We start from the raw sequence: 24998 nt of genomic DNA, 5'->3' as shown, positions 1-24998 counted from the left end.
AATAGGATTGATTACGTGAATACTGAGTGAAAACGCTCCTAGTGAACAAATAGATTTCACTGGGTGATTTTTATTTAAGGAGATCCAAAATACCTAAGTTGGCCACTATTTTTTGTACTTCATATTAATTATTTAAGATAAACTTAGTGTTTTTACATGATGACATCTGCTGTATCAGTGATCAAGTGATATTAACTTTTGTGTGGGTCAATTATTCAGTATAATTTAATGGGTTGACTGTTTATGGAGACATGTTGTGCAATCATTGTTAACATACACAATAACTTTTCTATTATCATAAATACTCGTTAAACTGGTTGAATTTGGAGGGTATCGCATACTTCATTAAAGTAAAGCCTTTAATATGTTCCGTTACAAGTTCCACTTGTAGTCAACCCAACCACAGCATCTGTGTCACTGGATGTGGGTGTGCACCCTGTGGCCAGTTTTTCGGCCAGTGTTCCCAGTCACTTTCGAGGTGGATAAGGGGTGTGTAGAAGGAATTGCCATAAGCCCTTCATTACACTCCCTGTCTTCTCATCATGTCTGTTTTCAGGCTTCCTCCCCACCATCGTTACGTGACACAGTAGACACAACAATGTTACTCTGATTTTTGGGGGGGGGGGGAGGTGGACGACGACGACATGGTGCCGTTCAGCAGGACGAGTTATCATGCTAGAGTTAGCACAACAGGGCACCAAAAGTAACGAGAGTCGCTGCTAAATCGGAGACGTCGGTGTGGATACGCCCTCTAGTGTTTCATTACGCCGCAGTAGCTGGAAAGTAGTTTATTTCCCAGTGCAGTACCACTCAGCCCACTCTTTATGTAATCAGCCACCAGTTGTAATCATCGTTTACAACGACAGCATCGTCGTAGCTTTGTGCGAATAAAACAGTTGCTCTGAATCTGTCATCATTTAAAAACTCTTGTACTATTATGCGAAACTATCATTCTGAAATAAAATGCTACATGTTGTAAGTTTCAACAACATCATCAATGATATGTCATCTGTATGGACATTACTTGTTACCAGAGTATTTACCATGATCAATTTTTGATGAATTACTAATAACTGAACTACACTTTCTACAATGCGCCAGACCATTATCTTCAAAATACTTACCATAGATCATAGATCAGTTGGTAATTTTCCCTCAAAATTGCTCTGAGGATGTCTTTGAGCGTCAGAATACGATGGTGTACTTTTTATCGCCACTGTAAACGATAACTGGCTGCACATCCTGGGCGTTTGAAATATTATTTGATTAATAATAATACTTATTTACTATATTTCTTATGACTCTAGGTGGTGCGAAATCGGCTATGGCGCTAGGCTAAGCGATGTGACGTTGGTGTGTTGACGTTTTGTGCTGTATGTACACACCACCATTTGACTGTGACGTCGCCTGCCGTTCCATGAAGTTATTTTTTCTCATATTTGCATCTCAGTGAGGCTTTATATCGTAAACTGACAGGAATTTAGAAGCTCATCTGAATAATTTCATTTGGCCCCATATTAAAAACTCACACCACTGTAGTTTCTGGCGTCACGCCACTTGCAGTGGCGCCAATTTATTTGCATCTACTTAACATAGCAAGACAGTAAACTTTGCATTAGTTCTTTGCGTATGCTTCTTTATTCCAGCCAACACAAAATACGATGTGCTTTGGATGCTGTTGTTGTTGGGAATGGAGGGATTGTTGTGTTTATTTCTTGGCTGTTTGTCGAGAGAAAGGTATGGAGACAGCAGATCTCAGTGGTACGTTGTAAGGTTGGATAGCGTAACTGTGTTCTTGCAGTGGTCCAGGTTACAACTGTTCGGACTGTCATCACGATTTGCGTATGGTTACTTGTATTATGTTTTCTATGATTATGTCAGTTGTACGAACTACGAGCATTAATAATGAAGATACATAGAAAATAAGAATTAGTATCGCCACAACAAGCAAACGGTTGGCGTATTTTGCATAGTAATTGCCGACATTTGTTTATTACTGCCGCTGTTTTGTGTGTGCGGGGGGGGGGGGGGGGGGGGGGGGCGGCGGCGGCGGCTGTGGCTGCACGTGAGCAGTTAGAGTTCTTTGGTTGCCTCTCTAACTGTGATTGGACAATTCGAAATTGTGTGAAGATTACGTGGATCAACGTTTCAAGTGCGCGCGCTTCATTAGTTGAGACGTGGTGGGTCTGGTGTTTGTTTTCCTCGGCAAGAATTTTCCTCTTGTGTTTCGTAGAAGAAAGTTGTCGAAAGACGGCGATTTTCAGTTCGGTATGGGGTTTCGTAGCTGTTAAGAACAGTGAGTTCTATTTAATCTTAGAGAAAAATGTGAGTTTTCTCGCTATTGTCTGTATTTCACTTAACTGAAACTTGCATGGCTTTATTGTATAAATTCACCAAACAGTGCTTTGTATACATTATTCGATCTTTTGTGGTATGTAGTTCGTGGTATCGTGCGTTTGAAGTCTTTAGCAATTTTTGGTCAGTATGTGATAGAGAGTGACCCCCCGCCCCCTCCTCCTCCTCCTCCTCCTCCTCCTCCTCCTGTTCTCGAAATTTTGCTGTGGTGATAAACTAATGCGTAGTCTAGTCCAAAATCTATTTTAGGTTCGAAAGTGGTAATTTGTAATGTGGTAAAGCCAACGAATGTGAGTACTAAGTAAGAATTGTGGTTACTGATTGATCTGTACTGTTTGGAGATGTCTATATTCACCCTATATATAACGTACTTTCACTTTCCGTTTCAAATATCAAAAACTGCAAGCAAATGCATAAAGACCCTATTACATAAAAGACAAATCTTCGATGAGTATTTCAGTGTACATTATTTACTCTTACTGGACAGTAAATGCGAAAAATGTAAAAGGGGGGGGGGGGGCGAACAATAAGTAACTCTTATGATGTCATCTGCTAAAACTGTATAGTTACAACTAATGCTGCCTGCTGATTCGTTTGTGAATTTAGCCGTGCTTCATTTGTTAATTTTCCATGTGGAATAATGCACTGTAAATAGGAATGTGATTATTCTTCCTATATCAAGTTTGTTTAAAGGCATCATTGGTATCATCTCCTTCTGCTACACAAGAATTAAATTCTGGGGTCGACAGAAGCGTCCGATACCACGCGTCGGCTTTGACCCGTGACGTAAGGGTGTTGTCGTGTGTGACGTCATGACGGCGCGGAGTTTGGTTTGAGTGTGGCTGTCTCTAGTTCTGTTTTATCTTATTTTATTTACTTTTCTGATCTGTTCGTTCTATCTCGTGAGATTTTTTTTTTTCTTTAAAAACACTTATTACTTATTTTAATTATCTGTTTCCTCCAATTTCTGTTTTAGTTTATTATATTTATCTTTCTGATCTGTTCATTCTATCCCGTGAGATTTTTTTAAAAAAGACAAAAAACACTAATCAGCTACTGAAGCATCTTTATCTTCTATGGGTTGCAGGGGTTACGACCCCTGGGGTGGTGGGTGGGTATTCATGCATGGCTGTCTTCACTTACACGTTGTAGCTACGCAAGGCGTCTAAATTTGTTTATATTTAGTTTGCCCCCCCCCCCCCCACCCAAAACACCCCATTTCCCGCGCTTGTCCCGTTAGTGTCATTAGGCTTCTTGTGGAAAGTGTGTGTGTTTGTTTTTGTTTCCGCCATATTTGTGATGTCATGGGTCAAAGCAGACGGGCGGGATCGGACGCTTCCGTATTTCCAAATTCTGAATATCTGTATTATTACCTGATAGTAACAGTTACAGGGTTAGCCATATTCATTGTCTTAGACTGATGACCATAGATGTTAAGTCCCATAGTGCTCAGAGCCATTTATTGTCTTAAAAAAATGTATCAAATAGAAATATTATCATTAGAATCTATGAGTTGTTAATACTACTCAAATGAAGGTCTCAAAATGTGTATCTACAACTTAGTGGTGGGAAGAAACTTTTTGCAGTCGTTGATATAATAAATTGACAGCTGTATGATTATCTCTATTTGGTGGTTAAAAGAAAAATGTCTCTTTAGTTAGTGAGTTGCCACTATTCAGTTCCTTTGATTTTTTAAGCCGCCAGATAAACTTGTGGGGACTAGTGTAGCAGGGGATACAACCTGTCGGCTTTGGACATTGACGTCACAAGTCACCAACCGAGAAGCGATTCTTCTTAGTGTTGTAGCTCCCTTCAGTGGCTGATAAGTGTTTTTTGGCTTTTAAAAAAAAAAATCTCACGAGATAGAATAAACAGATCCACTTTATTAAGCAATCAGTAAAAAAACGAAACTGAAACATAACAGCAAAAGCGAAAATGGTAAACTGCTATCTGGCGACTTGTGACGTCATTGTCCAAAGCCGACGGGTTGTATCCCCTGCTGCACTAGACCCAACTTGTGTGCAGAAATTTTTGTCATAAACTTCTAGAATGGATTTTTCATTCCGTCGACATTCATTACATCCCAGCTTTTAAAGAATAACTTGGTAACCTTGGATATGTAATCAGTGGTGTATGTTGTGCAGAGGCATAAGCTTTGTTAATGGTAATGATTACACAAGTATTAGATGTTCATCAAGCCAGTGTAACATTTTGCCTTTGTAAATATGATGGATATAGTACACTCGGAGAAACAAACTTCATACTTTATGAACCGATTTGCTCAGTGGAGTGCGCATGCACTTCAAGGCACCAAAGAAAGCTACTTCTCAAGGCACCAAAGAAAGCTACTTCTCTATTTTCCCTTTGAATGATGGGAAAGCTTTTTTGTTACTACTAACAGTTCCACACACTCTTTAAAATATGGGCTGTATATGTATACAATGGAAAGAACTTCGAAGCCATATCTTCCCACCTTATTAAGCTGTGTTTACAAAGAGGTTGAAACCTGTTTTGCAGCATTGTCTATGGTTACTGCTGGTCTGTTGATGTTTACTAGATGATGATGTAAACACAAAAACAGCAATCCATGGATGTGTCCGTCAGATCAAAGGACACACTGATTCTAGCTTGCTACTGAAAAATGCCAGTGTGTGGCACTAGGGTTTGTTTGTTATGACTAACTTTGTCATCTTATATTATTGCAGAATATAATATTTGTGTTGTCTCATATGTGTGGTAAGTTCAGATGTGTATTGTTGTGTCAAAACAATAGGTATTTGATCTTATCACACACTAAGAGACAGAGGAAGTGGCTGTGGAATGTGTGAAGTGCAGACTAAAAAGTCCAAGTTAAAAGAGTGTTCCATGCAAAAAATTGCTCCTGTGCTTAACACCAGCAGCAGTGAAGTAGGAAAGGCACTGAGGTCTCCGCAAACAAAGTACAAACTAATTGAATCAGATACTCTGTGAGGTCTAACTGAATTTATATGAGAGAATGAAGGAATCATCAGTGAGCTTGGATATAACCAGGGGACTCCACAATTACTGCAGGTCCCCCATAACATTTGTTAGCATTGAGGTATAAGAGGTGGTAGGTGTTAATAATGTAGAAGATTTGATCGTATATATTAATGTATTGTTAGTATGTATCATCATCTGGGGTAAGATTGACCACTTTTTTTGACGTTTTTGTAGAATATCTGTTGCATATATCAACTTCTGTTCACAGTGAGTTTTGTTATTGTACATTATTTCTATACAAACACTCGTATTGCACTGTGTAGGTTATATTTTTCATAGGTTAGTAGAAAAAAATTAATTGAAAGGGGGTCAGTGTTACCCTGTGAATGGCGTTACAATGACTCTTCAATTTTGTTTTATTATAAACACATGCAGAATGTTGGTTTTGTAAATAAAAAGTCTTCTCTTGCTGCTCTGTGTTTTATTTTCCCAGACATGTTTCGCCTTTTTTCACATTAAGGCATCATCAGGGAGATCTATGATGATATAGTTATGATAGGCTTTTGTTTAAAGTGTTTATAAAGTGAAAAAAGTCTAAACTCACCTGGGAAAAAAAAACACAGTGCAGCAAGAGAAGGTGTTTTTATTTACAAAAAAAATATATATGTGCCTGCTGCAGAGGATGGCCATGCAAAGAAGCTTGACATGCAGAATGGCACAGGGATAAAAGTTAGTGTAGTGCAGTATGAGTTTCTTTTTTGGATCATCTGTTTTCTGACTGGTTTGATGCAGCCTGCCACGAATTCCTCTCCTGTGCTAGCATCTTCATCACAGAGTATGAGTATGACTCCTGTAAGACACATTTCTATGAATATAATTATGAATCCTCTATTTGAAGCATACTACAAAATCTTCTACTGACAAAAAACATTAAAACGTATTTTACTCTAATCCTCCCCGGAATCTTATACAGAATTCTATGCGAGTCAGTGTGTCTCTCTTATGAAGGGAAATTGCTAATTACATAACGGAATGGGGCAGTGAATAATCATGTTCTTTTGGAACACCTGTAGTTTTCATTGAGTCAGTGGAGTGAAGCCCCAATACTTTAATTACCTTTTTCTTTGTTGCAACTTCTTGAATAATACAAACGTAGTGAAAAGTTTGCTTCCCCCTTTTACCCCCAATTACTTTCACTATTTGTCATTTGGAAAAAGCTCATTACATGGTTTGGAGTGCTCTCCCTAAAAATTTGACTCCATTTCAAATCACAGCAAGGCTTTACATGGCAAAAAGAAGCTAGAAAAAGTTAAGCATGTTTTGGAAAGAAAAGTGTGCCAGAGATAAGATTGTAGTACTGAAGATTCTGGCTGTAGAGAAGAAAAATATGATGATGGAATTGTTATGAAAGCCAAAGATTTTCATGCCATGATATTGATAATGAAGGAAAAAGTGGGTCATGTGAGAGTACCTGAAAAAATTCAAATTTTATTTTTAGTTCCACCTTCTAGATCAAAAGAAAACATAATGTCAGAATTCAATGTTAGTGAGTATGTGGTTCGCCGGCTGCGGTGGCCGTGCGGTTCTGGCGCTGCAGTCCGGAACCGCGGGACTGCTACGGTCGCAGGTTCGAATCCTGCCTCGGGCATGGGTGTGTGTGATGTCCTTAGGTTAGTTAGGTGTAAGTAGTTCTACATTCTAGGGGACTTATGACCTAAGATGTTGAGTCCCATAGTGCTCAGAGCCATTTGAACCATTTTTTGAGTATGTGGTTCAACAAGCAAGGAAACTGAAAACAAGAATGGGTATTTTATCAATTTCTAAACCAGAAAGGGGAAAAAGTTATTGCTATTGGAGTGGTAAAGATTGTCACTGATTTTTGCAAAAATGGTGAATATACTTGAATGTTACCAGGAGCAAAAGACAAAATTAGCATTCAGAAGAAACCGAGCGAGGTGGCGCAGTGGTTAGCACACTGGACACGCATTCGGGAGGACGACGGTTCAATCCCGTCTCCAGCCATCCTGATTTAGGTTTTCCGTGATTTCCCAAAACCGCTTCAGGCAAATGCCGGGATGGTTCCTTTGAAAGGGCACGGCCGACTTCCTTCCCCATCCTTCCCTCATCCGAGCTTGCGCTCCGTCTCTAATGACCTCGTTGTCGACGGGACGTTAAACACTAATCTCCACCTCCATTCAGAAGAATGTGTTGTTTGTTGTTGTTGTTGTCCCTTCTTCTAATCAAGTTGTGCCACAAACTCCTCTTCTCCCCAATTCTATTCAATACCTCCTCATTAGTTATGTGATCTACTCATCTAATCTTCAGCATTCTCCTGTAGCACCACATTTCGAAAGCTTCTATTCTCTTCTTGTCCAAACTAGTTATCGTCCATGTTTCACTTCCATGCAAGGCTACACTCCATACAAATACTTACAGAAACGACTTCCTGACACATAAATCTATACTCGATGTTAACAAATTTCTCTTCTTCAGAAACGCTTTCCTTGCCGTTGCCAGTCTGCATTTTATATCCTCTCTACTTTGACCATCATCAGTTATTTTGCTCCTCAAATAGCAAAACTCCTTTACTACTTTAAGTATTTCCTAATCTAATTCCCTCAGAATCACCTGACTTAATTCGACTACATTCCATTATCTTCGTTTTACTTTTGTTGATGTTCATCTTATATCCTACTTTCAAGACACTGTCCATTCCGTTCAACTGCTCTTCCAAGTCCCTTGCTGTCTCTGACAGAATTACAATGTCATCGGCGAACCTCAAAGTTTTTATTTCTTCTCCATGGATTTTAATACCTACTGCGAATTTTTCTTTCGTTTCCTTTACTGCTTGTTCAATATACAGATTGAATAACATCGGGGAAAGGCTACAACCCTGTCTCGTTCCCTTCCCAACCACTGCTTCCCTTTCATGTCCCTCGACTCTTATAACCACCATCTAGTTTCTGTACAAATTGTAAATAACCTTTTGCTCCCTGTATTTTACCCCTGCCACCTGAAGAATTTGTAAGAGAGTATTCCAGTCAACATTGTCAAAAGCTTTCTCTAAGTCTACAAATGCTAGAAACGTAGGTTTGCCTTTCCTTAATCTTTCTTCTAAGATAAGTCGTAGGGTCAGTATTGCCTCACGTGTTCCAACATTTCTACGGAATCCAAACTGATCTCCCCCCGAGGTCGGCTTCTACCAGTTTTCCCTTCGTCTGTAAAGAATTCGTATTAGTACCTTGCATCCGTGCCTTGTTAAACTGATTGTTCGGTAATTTTCACATCTGTCAGCACCTGCTTTCTTTTGGATTGGAATTATTATATTCTTCTTGAAGTCTGAGGGTATTTCGCTTGTCTCATACATCTTGCTCACCAGATGGTAGACTTTTGTCAGGACTGGCTCTCCCAAGGCCGTCAGTAGTTCTAATCGAATGTTGTCCACTTCCGGGGCCTTGTTTCAACTCAGGTCTTTCAGTGCTCTGTCAAACTCTTCACGCAGTATTGTATCTCCCATTTCATCTTCATCTACATCCTCTTCCATTTCCATAATATTGTCCTCAAGTATATCGCCCTTGTATAGACCCTCTATGTACTCCTTCCACCTTTCTGCTTTCCCTTCTTTGCTTAGAACTGGCTTTCCATCTGAGCTCTTGATATTCATACAAGTGGTTCTCTTTTTTCCAAAGGTCTCTTTAATTTTTCTGTAGGCAGTATCTATCTTACCCCTAATGAGATAAGCCCCTACATCCTTACGTTTGTCCTCTAGCCATCCCTGCTTAGCCATTTTGCACTTCCTGTAGATCTCATTTTTGAGACGTTTGTATTCCTTTTTGGCTGCTTCATTTACTGCATTTTTATATTTTCTTCTTTCATCAATTAAATTCAATATTTCTTCTGTTACCGAATGATTTCTACTAGCCCTCGTCTTTTTACCTACTTGATCCTCTGCTGCCTTCACTACTTCATCTCTCAAAGCTACCCATTCTTCTTCTACTGTATTTCTTTCCCCCATTCCTGTCAATTGTTCCCTTATGCTCTCCCTGAAACTCTGTACAACCTCTGGCTTAGTCAGTTTATCCAGGTCCCATCTCCTTAAATTCCCACCTTTTGCAGTTTCTTCAGTTTTAATCTACAGTTCATAACCAATAGATTGTGGTCAGAGTCCGCATCTGCCCCTGGAAATGTCTTACAATTTAAAACCTGGTTCCTAAATCTCTGTCTTACCATTATATAATCTATCTGAAACCTGTCAGTATCTCCAGGCTTGTTCCATGTATACAACCTTCTTTTATGATTCTTGAACCAGGTGTTAGCTATGATCAAGTTATGCTCTGTACAAAATTCTAACAGGCGGCTTCCTCTTTCATTCCTTACCCCTGTTCCATATTCACCTACTACGTTTCCTTCTCTTCCTTTTCCTACTATTGAGTTGCAGTCAAGCATGACTATTAAAGTTTCGTCTCCCTTCACTACCTGAATAATTTCTTTTATCTCATCATACATTTCATCGATCTCTTCGTCGTCTGCGGAGCTAGTTGGCATATAAACTTGTACTACTGTGGTAGGCATGGACTTCGTATCTATCTTGGCCACAATAATGCTTTCACTATGCTGTTTGTAGTAGCTTACTCGCATTCCTATTTTCCCATTCATTATTAAACCTACTCCTGCATTAGTCCTATTTGATTTTGTATTTATAACCCTGTATTCACCTGACCAGAAGTCTTGTTCATCCTGCCACCAAACTTCACTAATTCCTACTATATCTAACTTTAACCTATCCATTTCCCTTTTTAAATTTACTAACCTACCTGCTCGATTAAGGGATCTGACATTCCACGCTCCGATCTGTAGAACGCCAGTTTTCTTTCTCCTGATAATGACGTGTGTGTGTGTGTGTGTGTGTGTGTGTGTGTGTGTGTGTGTGTGTGTATTTTATCCAAAGAAACATAGTTTCTTGTATGTGACTCAGAAACCTTCGACTGCGTGCATAATCACTGTGATAATTGTCCCAGTGATGACAAACTGGCAGAATTATTAAAACAGAAATTAGCTTACACAGATGCTGATGATGAAATTGAGTTCAGCCAGTGGGATAAACACAGATCATTGGGCAGAATTGGTAAAGCAGTCTGCAACTGTTGGTGAATACATAGACTTGTTGGTAACAGAATTACAGGCACTTAAACCACATTCATTTATATCCAAGTGTCTGTCAAAACCATTGAAAAAATTGAAAGAAAATCTAACCCTGGAAAAAGTAATTCTCTTAATGGACTTTGCTGAAAACTACAGTTTTGTAATTCAGAATGAAATTCAGAGGTACCACTGGACGAGAAGCAGCTGTACAATCCGTCCCGTTTGTTTAAATGTGGTAAACGAAGAAAGTAAATTGGTAATAGTGAACCACTGCTTTATAAGCGATGATATGGAACATGATATAGGATTTGTAAATGCTGCCCACAAAGAAATGGTTAAGTGGCTGGCAGATCATTATCCACAAGTGAAGAAAGTTCACTATTTCACTGATGGATGTGCTGCTCAGTATAAGGATAGAAAAAGCTTTAAAAAATTTTGTGAGCACATAAACAATTTTTCTATTGATGCTGAGCATTCCTCTTTTGCTACTAGCCACGGTAAATCTGTGTGCAATGGTTTGGGAAGACCTATAAAACACATATCGAGAAGAGGTAGTCTTCAGCTAGTGAATTATGCAAACAAACAAGTGCAGCTTGTGTTTATCATTTCTGCAAAGCTAATATTGACAAATGTTTTTTTCACTTCTTAGAGAAAGTCAGTGTAGATTCCTTACGCAAAAACCTTGGGAAGAGATTTTCGACAACCCGCACAATATCTCACACCAGGAATTTTTACCATTACAAACCACTTTCTTGCGAGTCCGTAGAGATTAAAGGAGTAACTTCTTCTGAAAAGTCTTCCTTGATTTTTTTCATTCAGTGAAAATGCCCCACACTTGACATGCACTCGTCCTCAACAAAATTCATTTGTAACAGCTGTATATGATGACAGATAGTACTTTGCCTTCATCGGAAATGCCTGTGATGTACAAGGATGTGTTGAACTACTTTTTTTCCACCCACCTGCACCAGCAGTATCTTTCTTTTGGCCTGAGAAGGAAGACTATTGTTTTGTGCCTTTGGAAAACATTTAATGTGCTGTCGGCATACCTGGGTCGAGCGAAGCGTCCGATTCCACCCATCGTTTTTGACTCGTTATTTAAGGCTGTTGTGGTGTGTGACGTCATGACGGCGCGAAGTTTGGTTTGTGAGTGTGGCATGTTTGTAGGTGTCATGTTGCAGTTCGTGGTGCCCTCTGGTGGTGTGTTTAGGGGTTTCTTGTTGTGTGGTGTAATGGGTTCAGTTTTGTCTTGCTGATTATAGTGGCTGGTTCGCGTTTTGGCTGTGTTTCAAGCGGAATTGGTTTCAGTGAGTTAACGATTTAGTGGTTTTGTGTGAAAGTTATTGTAGTGCTGTTTGCTGTAGATCGTATGTTAATGTGAATAAATGAATTTGTTGTTGGTCTTGTTAGGTATGGATATGACCGATAAAATAAGTAGTGTGCGACTCCGCGCTATGATGGGTGCAACTCAGTTGGGGCTGATCAAATTTCTACAGCTTTTTGGGTTGATTGCGGAGGTGGTCAAGTGTGCTGTCTGTCGGAAGGAAATGACATTGGCAAACATTCCGGCATCTCGGACCAGGGACGGTTATATGTGGCGGTGCCGTAGGGATAACCTATGGCGCTCCATGCGTTGTGGTTCCTGGTTCAAGAAGTCTAGGTTGGGCTTGCGCGATATTGTGTTGGTTGACGTATTACTTTTGTTATAGATCCTCTCAAAGATTTTGCGCACGCGTGAGACTGGCGGGGAGTGAAAGGAGTGTGCTTGACTGGTTTTTGTTTTGCTGTTGAAGTATGTTCTGAGTTTATTAAGTACAGGGGTAAGTTGGATGGGCCTGGTGTTGTGGTGCAGGTGGATGAGTCGCAGTTTGGGAGAAGGAAGTATGGCAGGGGTAAGTCTCTGGGTGTGGGCGGGCTGTTGTACCGGGGAAGTGGGTGTTCGGAATGTGTCTTCAGGGTTGTGGAGGGGCGGTCTAAGGCAGAATTAGTGGGGTTAATTGAGGAGTTTACAGAACCGGGTTCCACTGTAGTTTCAGATGCTTTTTCTTCTTATAGGGGATTGGATGAGAGAGGGTACAATCATTTAGTTGTTAACCATAGTTTAGAGTTTAAAAATTATGAGACGTGGGCTTGTACGAATACTATGGAGGGGATGTGGGCGGGGCTGTTAAGTCAGTTCTTGGAAGGGGGAAGAGGTGCTCTTCCAATCTTCAGTCTCATTTAGATGAGTACTGTTGGCGAAAAGAGCGTCCCTGAGGGCTATTATTATTATTATTATTATTTTTTTTTTTTTTTAAATAAGGGCTATTAGTAAGATGTACAGGCCGAAGGTGGCTAGTTAGGTTGGCTAGGTGGGTGGCTGCGGCTCCGGGGGGGGGGGGGGGGGGGTGGGGGGGGTTAGTTCGTGTTACTGTTTGTGGGGGGGGGGGGGGAGGGAGTGTTGGTTTGTGATAGAGTTGTGTGAGGATCTATTTTGTTGCAGTTTTTCTTGAGTTGTAGTGTGTGATTGAGATTTTTATTTATTTTGCATTTGGTTTTTGTTTATGGATATTTTATTTTGGGGTGAGGCAGGAGGTTGGGTTTTTCTTTTGGTTGTGTATTTTTTAGTTGGTTTGTTGTTTGTGTGTGTGTGTGTGTGTGTGTGTGTGTGTGTGTGTGTGTGTGTGTGTGTGTGTGTGTGGTGGCCAACCTAGGTTGCGGCGCCGGATCTTTGTCGTGATAAGTTTTTGTTTTTCTTGTTCTTAGTGTATTTGTTGTGTGTTGGGGTCGAGGGAAGTATTCCATTACAATGTGTGCTGTGGGTGTTCCGGTTTCGGGAGTGCTGTTGAGCTATATAGCTCTATAGGTCAAGGGAAGTGTTCGATTCCAATTTGTGGGGATCTGGAGCTGCTGTTTAGCTATATAGGTAAAGGGGAAGTGTTCGATTCCAATTTGTGAGATCGGGAGCTGCTGTTGAGCTATATAAGGTCAAGGGAAGTGTCCGATTCCAGAGGATATTGTGTTTAGTGGAATTTGGGGAGTTTTGTGTTGTCACTTTTTTCATCGTTTTGTGTGGTTTGGTATGGGGGGTGTGTGTCTAAATTTGTTTATATTTACTTTGTCCCCCACCCAAAAATCCCCCAATTTCCCATGCTTGTCCCGTTAGTGTAATTAGTTTTTTTGTGGAACGTGTGAGTCTTGGTTTTTCGATGTATTTTCGTGTTTGTTATCATGTTTATGTAATGACGTCATAGGCGCCATATTGGAGTCGTGCCATATTTGTGACATCATTGGGTCAAAGCAGATGGGTGGAATCGGATGCTTCTGTATTTCCGTGTACCTAAATCAACATAATTAGGCAGAATGTGTTACTTCAGTGAAAAAGATATGAAGTTAACAGATTATAATTTGTCACGGCTGGATTAAAAACAGGAGTGCTCTTAAGAAGTTCTATCGATAGTTTCAGGGTTCTTCACTGCTGAACATGTAGATTTTAGATTAACATTAGTGTGGCTAGAATAATTGTTGTTTAAAGATGCTAATTTGAGACCCTAAATAAAGTTAACCCGTGTAATGAAAATGTTTCATTTTAATTTCCTAACTCTGGGATCTGCACTTTCATGAGGTTGTCAGTTTACATAGCCCTAATCAGATTTGAATGATCTTCTGAACAGTGATGTGATGTATGTTAAATGAGCATCCAATATCTGTGACAACTCAGAGTGCATCCTCTTTTTTAAAGAATATCAGAGTTTCGATAAAATAAATCTTGTTTCAGCTGTCAGAAAGTGTTTCACATATTTAAAAATCATTGTTTGAACCACAACAGCTTAAGCTGATTTTCTGTTTTTGCTTAAGTGAAGAACAGGTTATTAATTATTTTGTGATAAAGATACATTTTTTCTGTGATATTTGGGGGAAATATGATAAGGATGTGTTGAAAATCAGATACTTTCTGTTATTATTATTTTTGTCTTAAGTAATACAATCCAAATGGTAAACTTCATTTGCGGCATTTAAGTTTGTAAAAAAATTTCTATTTTTTCCCCCTCAAACTTCATGAAGTATGTGGAGAAACTTTGTGTTGACTGTTGCTGTGCAGAAAGCAACAAGTAGAAAAAGTTTCGTGAAAATCTGAAGCAGTGGGTGACATGTATGAATGATCTTACTTAGAATTATTCTTTTCCTTCACAACACAAAGTATTGTGATTTCAGATTTATTTGTATGTCCATTTGTAGAAAAGCCATTAATAATTTTATTTCATTACAATTTGTATTGTCTTGAAAATTATTTAAGACCAATTACAAGTTCTCACCAGATTGGAGAAATGTGATATAAGCATTTTTCAGTATGTCTGCACTTTTTCTGGAAATTGGAAAGTGACATACATATTAAATTTTTTTGTATTGTTTGTAACTTTACTGCTTGAATAATTACATGTCTCTTAACTTATGAAAAAAAAAAATTCAAATTGAAAGCTTCACAAACATCTGAGTTATGGGCATTAATGTAGATAACTACCATTTCACATTGATGTTCTTGCAGTGCCCAGATATCAGAATATCACAACATTTAAAATTCGATATAAAAAAAAGTTTTAGTCTGACAGCAAATGGATTTTGCACAAGTTCTTATGTTATAAGTAAAAGCAAATGTGCAAAGTTTCATGAAAATCTGAGATGATGGGTGACATGCCATGGCTGATTTGACATGGAATGACCCATGGATGAATATTCCCATTTCGTCAAAGCTGTCCACATTCCAACTGTTTGCTAAAGTATGCTGTACTTTAAGACCATTGCCTATTGCTATAACTGTGTCCTGTTTCGTTTATATATATTGCTATATTTGGCTTGTTAGATTTATCAAGCCTGTAATAGTCAGTGTGTTCCTTAAAACAGGTTTTCAAATTTCTTACCTTTTGGCCAATGTACTATTTGTTGCAATGACTGCATATGACTTCATAGATTCCTGGTTTGCTCAGTATCTTTGTTGGTTGAGAGATTTCATGGGCCCATTTCTTTCTTAAGTTGTCGGTGGCAGGAGTAATCCTGATATCTGTGTTTTTAAACAGCTTGATTCTTTTGTCTGAAATGACTCCTAAACATAACTATATGCTTGGATTTTTGCATGTTGCAGTTGACGACTCTGTCCCAATTCGTTGTTACAAAGGGTATGCTAACTGTATTGGCTCCTTACTTGTCTTGCATTTATAGTGAATCTCTCACCCTGTGCAAAGTCCCAAGGAAATGGAAAGAAGTGTGGGTGACTCCTGTATATAAGAATGGTAAAGGAATGGACCTTAAAAATTACAGACCGATATCCTTGACATTGGTTTGTTGCAGAGTTCTTGAACATATTCTCTGTTCAGATATAATAAATTTCCTGAGACCAAGAAGCTTGTGTCCATGCATCAGCGCGCTTTTAGTAAGCATTGCGCGTCCGAAACTCAGCTTGCCCTTTTCTCCCATGATATATTATGAACTTCGGATGAAGGGTAACAGGCAGGTCCATATTTCTAGATTTCTGAAAAACATTTGACAAAGCACCCCACTGCAGACTGTTAACAAGGGTACAAGCATTCGGAATAGATTCCCAGTATGTTAGTGGCTCAAAGAATTCTTAAGTAATAGAATCCGATATGTCGTCCTTGAATCCAAGTGTTCATCATACTAGGGTATCATCAGGACTGCCCCAAGGAAGTGTTGGGAGGATTGCTGTTATTTTCTGTATACATAAACGATGTGGCAGACAGGGTGGGCAACAATCTGTGGATGTTTGCTGCTGAGTTATAGTGTATGGGAACATGTGGAAGGTGAGTGAGTGTAGGAGGATACAAGATGGCTTATAAAAAAATTTCTAGTTGGTGTGATGAATGGCAGCTGACTTTGAATGAAGGAAAATTTAGGTTAATGTGGATGAGTAATAAAAACAAATCCATAATGTTCAAACACAGCATGAGTGATGTCCTGCTTGATACAGTTACCTACGTGGTTATAACATTGCGAAGAGATATGCAGTGGACGGAGCTTGTAAGGATTGTGGTAGACTTTGGTTTATTGGGAGAATTTTGGGAAAGTATGATTTATCTGTAAAGGAGACTGCGTATAGGATACTAGTGTGACCTATTCTTAAGGACTGTTGGAGTGTTTGAAGTTAAAGGAAGACATCGAGGCAATTCAGAGGTGGGTTGGCTGATCCATTTCTGGTAGGTTTGAACAACACACAAGTATTACGGAGATGCTTTGGAAACTCAATTGGGACTCCCTGGAGGGAAGGCAACATTTCTTTTTGAGGAAAGCGGCATCTGAAGCTGACTGCAGAACGATTCTACTGCTGCCATCATACGTTTTGCGTAGGTCAACAAAGAAAAGTTACAAGAAATTAGGGCTTATACAGAAGCATATATCCAGTCATTTTTCTCTCCCTCTATGTGCAAGTGCTCAAAGCATGGTGTTAATTAAATAATTTAAGTAGTGAACAAACTTTGTGGCTGATAGTGGTATTTGTAAAACAAAAATGGTGAAAATTGTGGAGAACAACAAGGCATATGTTCTGCCTGAGGCAGACCTGGTGAGGATATTCTTAGAGGAAAAAAAAAAAGACGAAAAAAAATTATTGAAAGTTCTTTGCCTCAACAGAAAGAAAATAGGTTAGACATAGGAATGTCACCAAGTCACGAATGAAAGAGCTCCCAGTTTTAATGTGAATGGATGCAGAATGCAGTGGGCTCTTATAACTACAGTCGGGTTTCTATACAAGTTATAGATAACCTGTTGCTTCCCTTATTTTATCCCTGCTACATTTAGAATTTCAAAGGGTGTATTTCCCCCTTAATTAGTGCAACAGTGGCCGAGTACCTTAACTTTGTGCCCGCCCGGCTAACCACATGGTCTAACACGCTGCTTCTCGAGCGGGAAGGCGTGCCGGTCACCAGCACGAATCCGCCTGGCAAGTTAGTGTTGAGGGCCGTTGTGCCGGTCAGCCTGTGGATGGTTTTTAACGTGGTTTTCCATCTATCTCACCGAATGCTTGCAGTTTTAATGTTACAACATTGGCCGTCTCAGTAACACAATGTCCGCAATAAGGACATCTAGTTCAGTACTTCCTACTGTGAAATACTTTATTATATTTTGCATCTCCTTTAACTCAACAATAGTAGCAAGTGAGATGTAACTGACACATAAGATACTGACATTGTGGATGTAAGGTACTGAATCAGAAAAGACAGCTTGCAACTATTTCCACTAAATATGTTCTGTTAGACTTCCACTTGAAATGACAACAAGGAACACTGTTCTGAGTGCAAGAGTTTTGGTTAGGGTTATAATAGAATTTTAAGCTTTGTTCCCATGCTTGCAGAAAATGATAATGAATTAAAGGGGAAAGAGGATAGTCTTGCAAGAATGCAATTCATTGTGATTTGGTTAACGCTCTGTACATTTTTGACAGCAGCCTTTCTTGGTGTTGAACGACCCCTTGGATTGTCACCCATGGAGAGTGAAATGAGACACCAGGATGACAGGAAATTTGTTCAGTTAATCTCTTTATTCCGACCCTGGATCATATTACATCAGGAACAGCTTGGTGGAGGCGACCAGTTGCCTCTTATATGAAACAATAGATGTTCAGCATTGCTGATAGTACAGAGAGCGAGGCTAACCATGGCATCACTAGAATGCCGCAGTCAGCGATGTCTCTGGCTGTGACTGTGGTGACAGTGCAACTGTGCAGCTATGATGGCTGTGAACTTCCTCCAGCAAGTGGGTGGCCCCCTTGTGACTAAGGCAGGCTGCCCTATCTCGTGGTTGAACAGTGGACCCTGTCCTGCATTCTGAGATGTCGCTCCAGGTGTCACAGGCTTGTGGTGTATGCTGTGATACTCGGATGAGAGTGATTTAGTACACGAATGGCTGATTGCTTATATGCTCCAGACTGTTTATTCAGGGCTTAAGGCATATAGTCTAAACACTTTCGTGGTGGCAAGTGAGGAAAGGTTTCCATCCTTTTGCTAGCGTATTGCAGTTGGCCCTGCTTCACAGTGCCAGTCGATCACGTTACCTTGCAACACATAACACCCTAACCCACCTGCAGCTGGCTCTGTTGCCACTCACTTCCACTCTGGTGTATTTTTTGACTGAATACGGTCACTATACTGTATTGTTAACCCTGCATGTAGAACTTGAAAGTCAGATCCCTCAAAACTCTGAACATTATAAAGTGCCTTAGGCACATGCCTTCAGAGGTTGACGTTGTATGTCTACTATAAGTTTTAGAAGGCTTTTGTGCGGTCCAGACTATTTTATATGTGCCAGATGTATCAATTAACAATACCTTTCTTCATTTACTGCAAATAATTCTATAATTGTTCAGCTGCTGTGTCTCTGCTTAAACAACAAAAACCACCAATCAAAATATTCCTTTGGTCAAAAATCACCTCGAGTAATGTCATAAAATCTATAAACAAACTTGAACACTCAAAAACAGAGGATTACTATGGGGTTAGTAACAGTATTATTAAATACATAACCTTTACAATCTTGATGCCACTAACATAACTGGCAAATTGTATTCTTGATAAAGGTGTGTTTACCAAATGTCTGAAAATGACAGTTACCCTTCCAGTCTATGAGAAAGGTGAAAGAAAAATGCCAAACAATTATAGACCCATATCAGTAGTTCCCATTATATCAGAAGTCACAGAAAACAATCTATGTATGCAAATTTACAGTTATTTTGAAAGTGGTAAATTATTAAGTAATAGTCAGTTTGGCTCTCGTTCGCAGCTATCAACAACAAAAACAGTAATGTGTCTCCTCAGTAACATATATGAAGGATGTCAGAACAAGAAACTCACTTGTGCAATGCTGTTTGATTCAAGTAAAGCCTTTGGCTATGTCACACATGAAATAAAGATAAACAAGCTAGAACATCATGATATTGTAGATAAGTCATTACAACTATTTCAGCTATACTTAAGCAGCAGAATACAGTTAGTAAAGGCAAAAAACCAAATGTCAACACTCATTAAAATAAAGAGAGGAATCCTACTAGGCTCAGTGCTCAGGCTTTTCCTGTTTGTTGTGTATACCAATGACCTACCAAATTATGTGCCACATGACAATGTGCTATGATCCTTGTAGCACCTATGCAAATTCTCCTCCATGCACACTCTGATAGTGGTTATTTCTGCCTGGAATACTGCGACTAGCTTTCCTAGAGTGACTGCTCTCTTTAGTTTAGGCTGCATCCCACATACTCCAATCCTATTACCTTCATCTGTTTGTGACCCATTTGTATAAGCCAGACTGTCCCTCCTGAACAGTGTTGTGGTTTGTTCTGCCACTGCTCCCTTCTTAAAATTTTTACAATGTAAGGCTTAATGAAGCAGCTGTAAGTTGTTGTGTAATCAGCTGGGAATTTTCCTGGCCATTCCTATACTTACCACATTCGCTATATTGGTGTGAGATTCTGGATGTTCTAAAGGAATCCAGTTATTTCCAGTTTTTACCACATGCCCCTGCTGCTGCCTCTATTGTGATCCAAAGGTGTCCAGTATGGCCCACCCTAGTGTGGGTGTGCTGCTAATTCTGCATGTGATGGTTAAGCAGGTCAGTCTCTGCACCTTTCCAAGCTCCTTAGCAGCCACCTTCTGTTCTACTTCATTCCACCATACTGCAGCTGCATAAATTATCATAGGTGTTATTATAGTGGCATATATCCTGTACAACCTCTTGGGATTTGTACCCCAGTTTTTACCACAGGCCCTTCTAGTGCACATAAGAGTGATTTCTGCATTGGAATCTATATTCTTTGTATAAAGGGTTCATGATAGTTTCATATCCAAGAGCCATCCCTAGATATTTCACTAACCCCTGTACTGCTACAGTTTCACTTAGGAGTTTGAGGTCCCAGTGTGTGTTCTTTATTTCCTTTATTGTAATTGGTACTGAACCAGTTTTTTGGGGCCGACACATATATTCTGTTTTCTGTGTCAATTTTCCACAGTGTGTAGGGAACATTGTGGCATTGTTGTAATAGTACCAGCATTTTTGCCATGTATTAATGTGACTAAATCGTGTGTGTATCCTTGGCAAAAGTAGCCTCTGGTACACTACTGGCCATTAAAATTGCTACACCAAGAATAAATGCAGATGATAAACGGGTATTCATTGGACAAATATATTATACTAGAACTGACATGTGATTACATTTTCACGCAATTTGGGTGCATCGATCCTGAGAAACCAGTACCCAGAACAACCACCTCTGGCCGTAATAACGGCCTTGATACGCTTGGGCATTGAGTCAAACAGAGCTTGGATGGCATGTACAGGTACAGCTGCCCATGCAGCTTCAACACGATACCACAGTTCATCAACAGTAGTGACTGGCGTATTGTGACGAGCCAGTTGCTCGGCTACTATTGACCAGACATTTTCAATTGGTGAGAGATCTGGAGAATGTGCTAGCCAGAGCAGCAGTCGAACATTTTCTGTATCCAGAAAGGCCTGTACAGGACCTGCAACATGCGGTCGTGTATTATCCTGCTGAAATGTAGGGTTTCGCAGGGATCGAATGAAGGGTACAGCCACGGGTCATAACACATCTGAAATGTAACACCCACGGTTCAAAGTGCCGTCAATGTGAACAAGAGGTGACTGAGACGTGTAACCAATGGCACCCCATACCATGATGCCGGGTGATACGCCAGTATGCCGATGACGAATACACGCTTCCAATGTGTGTTCACCGCGATTTTGCCAAACACGGATGCGACCATCATGATGCTGTAAACAGAACCTGGATTCATCCGAAAAAATGATGTTTTGCCATTCATGCACCCAGGTTCGTCGTTGAGTACACCATCGCAGGCGCTCCTGTCTGTGATGCAGCGTCAAGGGTAACCGCAGCCATGGTGTCCGAGCTGATAGTCCATGCTGCTGCAAACGTCGTCGAACTGTCCGTGCAGATGGTTGTTGTCTTGCAAACGTCCCCATCTGTTGACACTGGGATCGATACGTGGCTGCACCATACGTTACAGCCATGTGGATAAGATGCCTGTCATCTCGACTGTTAGTGATACGAGGCCGTTGGGATCCAGCACGGCATTCTGAATTACCCTCCTGAACCCACTGATTCCATATTCTGCTAACAGTCATTGGATCTCGACCAACGCGAGCAACAGTGTTGCGATACGATAAACCGCAATCGCAATAGGCTACAATCCGACGTTTATCAAAGTGGGAAACGTGATGGTACACATTTCTCCTCCTTACACAAGGCATCACAACAACGTTTCACCAGGCAACGCTGGTCAACTGCTGCTTGTGTATGAGAAATCGGTTGGAAACTTTCCTCATGTCAGCACGTTGTAGGTGTCGCCACCGGCGCCAACCTTGTGTGAATGCTCTGAAGCGTTAATCATTTGCATATCACAGCATCTTCTGCCTGTCGGTTAAATTTCGAGTCTGTAGCACGTCATCTTCGTGGTGTAGTAATTTTAATGGCCAGTAGTGTATTTAACTCTTGAGTTCAGTCACCTCTAGGTTCCACAGTAGTGGGGACAAATTCCCTCCTTTTGGACATCCCCTAGTGGTTTCAGTCGCCATTTTCTCATTTATCACGGTGACGTCTACCTTTCGTTTACTTAGTATGTTCTTAATTGACCTGCATGTGGTAGTTTCAGTGCCATTCTATTCTGCAACTCTTAACCATGGATTTGAAGGTTGTATTACTGAAAGCCTCCTTGATAACTTGGAAGATGTAGAGAGCTCTTTCCTGAAAGTGTAAAGTGTTTTCCACCTTTCCAAAAAGTTGGTGAAGTGTTTTAGAGGAACCTCAGGTAATCTTTTCTCCCTGATGTCTTTAAAAGAAAACAGGGATAGACTGATTGGTCTCATATTCTTATCATTAGTATGATCAGTTCTCCCTGGCTTCAGAACTGAACAACCCTCATTGTCCTCCAAGCATTAGGAATGATTCCTACTACTAGACTGACCCTAAACGCTCTACATAGAAATCTAATTAAATCCTCTCCTGCTTGTTGTGGTAGAGCTGGAAAGATGCTGTTTGGGGGTTGTGACTTGAACGGTTAAAACGTGTCCACCGCCCACTGTATTTTTTTTAAATCAGCACATTCTATGGTGGATTCCCAGTTTTCCCTTTGATTACCAGTAAACCAGTGCCTCTCAGGGACTGACTCCTGGTTGTGTTATCTTCCAGAGTGCATTGTGGGAAGTAAGTCTTGAGGAGCACATCCAGTGTCTCACTCGCTGCCCCGTATTCCCCAATCCTCCATCCTTACAGTATCTCCTGGACCCCTGGATTAGTTGGTATTGTAGTGAATATTAAGTGTAGCGACATAAATACATGTTCTGGAGTTCTTTAGATATCATAAATCAACTTACCTCCAGTTCCTCTGAGACCTGAAATGCCCTCCTTATATAAACTGGATTCTTGGGTCAATGCTGTGTCCACCTCAAACCTTTCCAAATGACGACTCATGATGGCAGTTGTCCCTTTACTATGTTGACTGCTGTGAAGGAATGTTAAACAGTGGATATCCATGTTGGATAACCAGCATTCTTTCTTAAATCAAGTCTGCAAATAATATTGGTCTGTTTCCATATTTCCCACCTCGGTTTTTACTGGATCTGTTTATCCAGAGAAGTGGGAGTATTAGACTCTTCCCTTGGTCTCTTGTTCCCTGTCTTAGAGGTAGAAGGGTCTTATTACCTCCTCTCTCAGACAGTCTTTATCTGGAAGTCTTTGGTTGAAGAGCTTTTAGTTATCTCCATTTATATTTAGGAAGCCATTCTTTACCTCCCTTTTCCTTTAGCTGTTTGAGAAGTTTCCTCCTCTGAGCACTACACAAGGATTTGATCTTTACCTGGTACAACTTCTAAGCAACAGTTTCCACTCCTCGAACTGGCCTATTGCCCAATCTAATTGTGGAAACAGCTTCTATCGGTTCCACCTCCGATGCATGTGTGTTTGAGGACTCATCAAGTCTTTCAATTTTTGTTTCTTTTTTCGTGTTGTCCATTTTGGTTTGACAAGAATTGGGGACCTATTTGGTGACACCACAGGACCCCATGTAGTGAAATGCTAGTAGGTCGCCCAGTATCCCTGAAAGGGGATATGGGGTATGAGTATGGGAGTGGACATGGGAGGTATGGGGCATTGTGGGACACTCTTCATCTGTTTCGACTGCTGTCCAGCATAGGCAATATCAATATCTATGCTACAGCCAGCATGGTGCTCAGCTTCCCTCAAATATGCAAGCCTCTGTGCCATCACAGTAGGTACTTTGACAGGGTGGTGTTTACTCATGGAAATGACATTTGAAAATTGACCTAGAGTGAGAAAGCTTTTTGGGATATGTACGAAAGCATACCTAATGATTCTTGGCATAACCCAAATGTCAGCTCCTATCGAGGTATGGAGTCTACACTCATTTTGATTGTAATAACTGACTGCAAGAGAGAGTATAAACTCTCCTCCCGCACAGACCGTGAAGCCCCAAAGGTGCTGACTGGCTGCCGTGTCATCCGCAGCCCACAGGTGTTACTGGATGTGGATATGGAGAGGCATGTGGTCAGCACACCGCTCTCCCTGCCGTATGTCAGTTTCCGAGACCAGAGCCACTACTTCTCAATCAAGTAGCTCCTCAGTTTGCCTCACAAGGGCTGAGTGCACCCCGCTTGCCAATAGCACTCGGCAGACCGGATGGTCACCCACCCAAGTGCTGGCCCAGCCCGGCAGTGTTTTACTTTGGTGATCTGAAGGGAACTGGTGTAACCACTGCGGCAAGGCCGTTGGCAAGAGAGAGTATACTCCATATTATTTATATTTTTAAAACATTTTTGTAGATTTTTAAATTATGACTGCGACTATACGCTAGCCTACATTGATGAGTTTATACAAAGGGACAACCTTAGCTGCAATCTGGTTTCTCCTGGGTGTGTCCTCAAAATCACGTACCAAATGAACTCACCATCTGTGATACAGAGGTACATACAATATTGTGGGTGTTGGGGCAGATTAGAGACATTTTTGCTATGAAATTCTCATTTGCTGTTACTCACATAGTACACTGACAGTCCTCCAATGCATGTACCCTGATGAGAATTTTGTCAGGGTTATTGCCCTCCCTCCCCCCCCCCCCCCTCCCTCCCCCCCTCCACCCATGCCCCCACTTAGTTAAGATTAATGGCCAGCTAGCCATACGCTCCTAAGTGACTGTTTTCACCATGTCCATTTATGTGTTCCCTGGGCTAGTGGTATAGTTAGTGTTATATCCTGCCTAGTCGTTGAATATTGGGAGTCTAGGAAACCTGCTTCTCGGATCACTAGACAACATTTCAAGCAAATCACATTGAAGAGTTTTATTACAAAATGAATCAGTGACAATACATAACTTTGACAATAACACAGAAGTGTCACAAGCTAAGGACGACATGCAAATAAGAAATCTCTTCAGTATATACAATTCCAACGTCGCTGGTCTCAAAGTGCCTAATCTTGATGCTGGTGTTGAAGTGGGTGCAACGAGTCG

General features: G+C 40.6%; 1 protein-coding gene across 1 annotated transcript in view; it reads left to right on the top strand.

The window, feature by feature from the left end:
* The first annotated feature begins 1633 nt into the window (after positions 1-1633).
* The window catches only part of LOC124721367, a 289081-nt gene continuing 265716 nt past the window's right edge, over positions 1634-24998 (top strand). Inside the window, exon 1 of the mRNA XM_047246301.1 lies at positions 1634-1737. The gene's annotated coding sequence lies outside the window, so the exon portion shown is untranslated. The remainder of the gene's footprint in view (positions 1738-24998) is intronic.

Source organism: Schistocerca piceifrons, chromosome X (genome assembly GCF_021461385.2).
Source record: "Schistocerca piceifrons isolate TAMUIC-IGC-003096 chromosome X, iqSchPice1.1, whole genome shotgun sequence".
Classification (NCBI taxonomy): Eukaryota; Metazoa; Arthropoda; class Insecta; order Orthoptera; family Acrididae; genus Schistocerca; species Schistocerca piceifrons.
The sequence above is the reverse complement of the archived record's forward strand: the minus strand, read 5'-3'. Positions and strand labels throughout refer to the sequence as shown.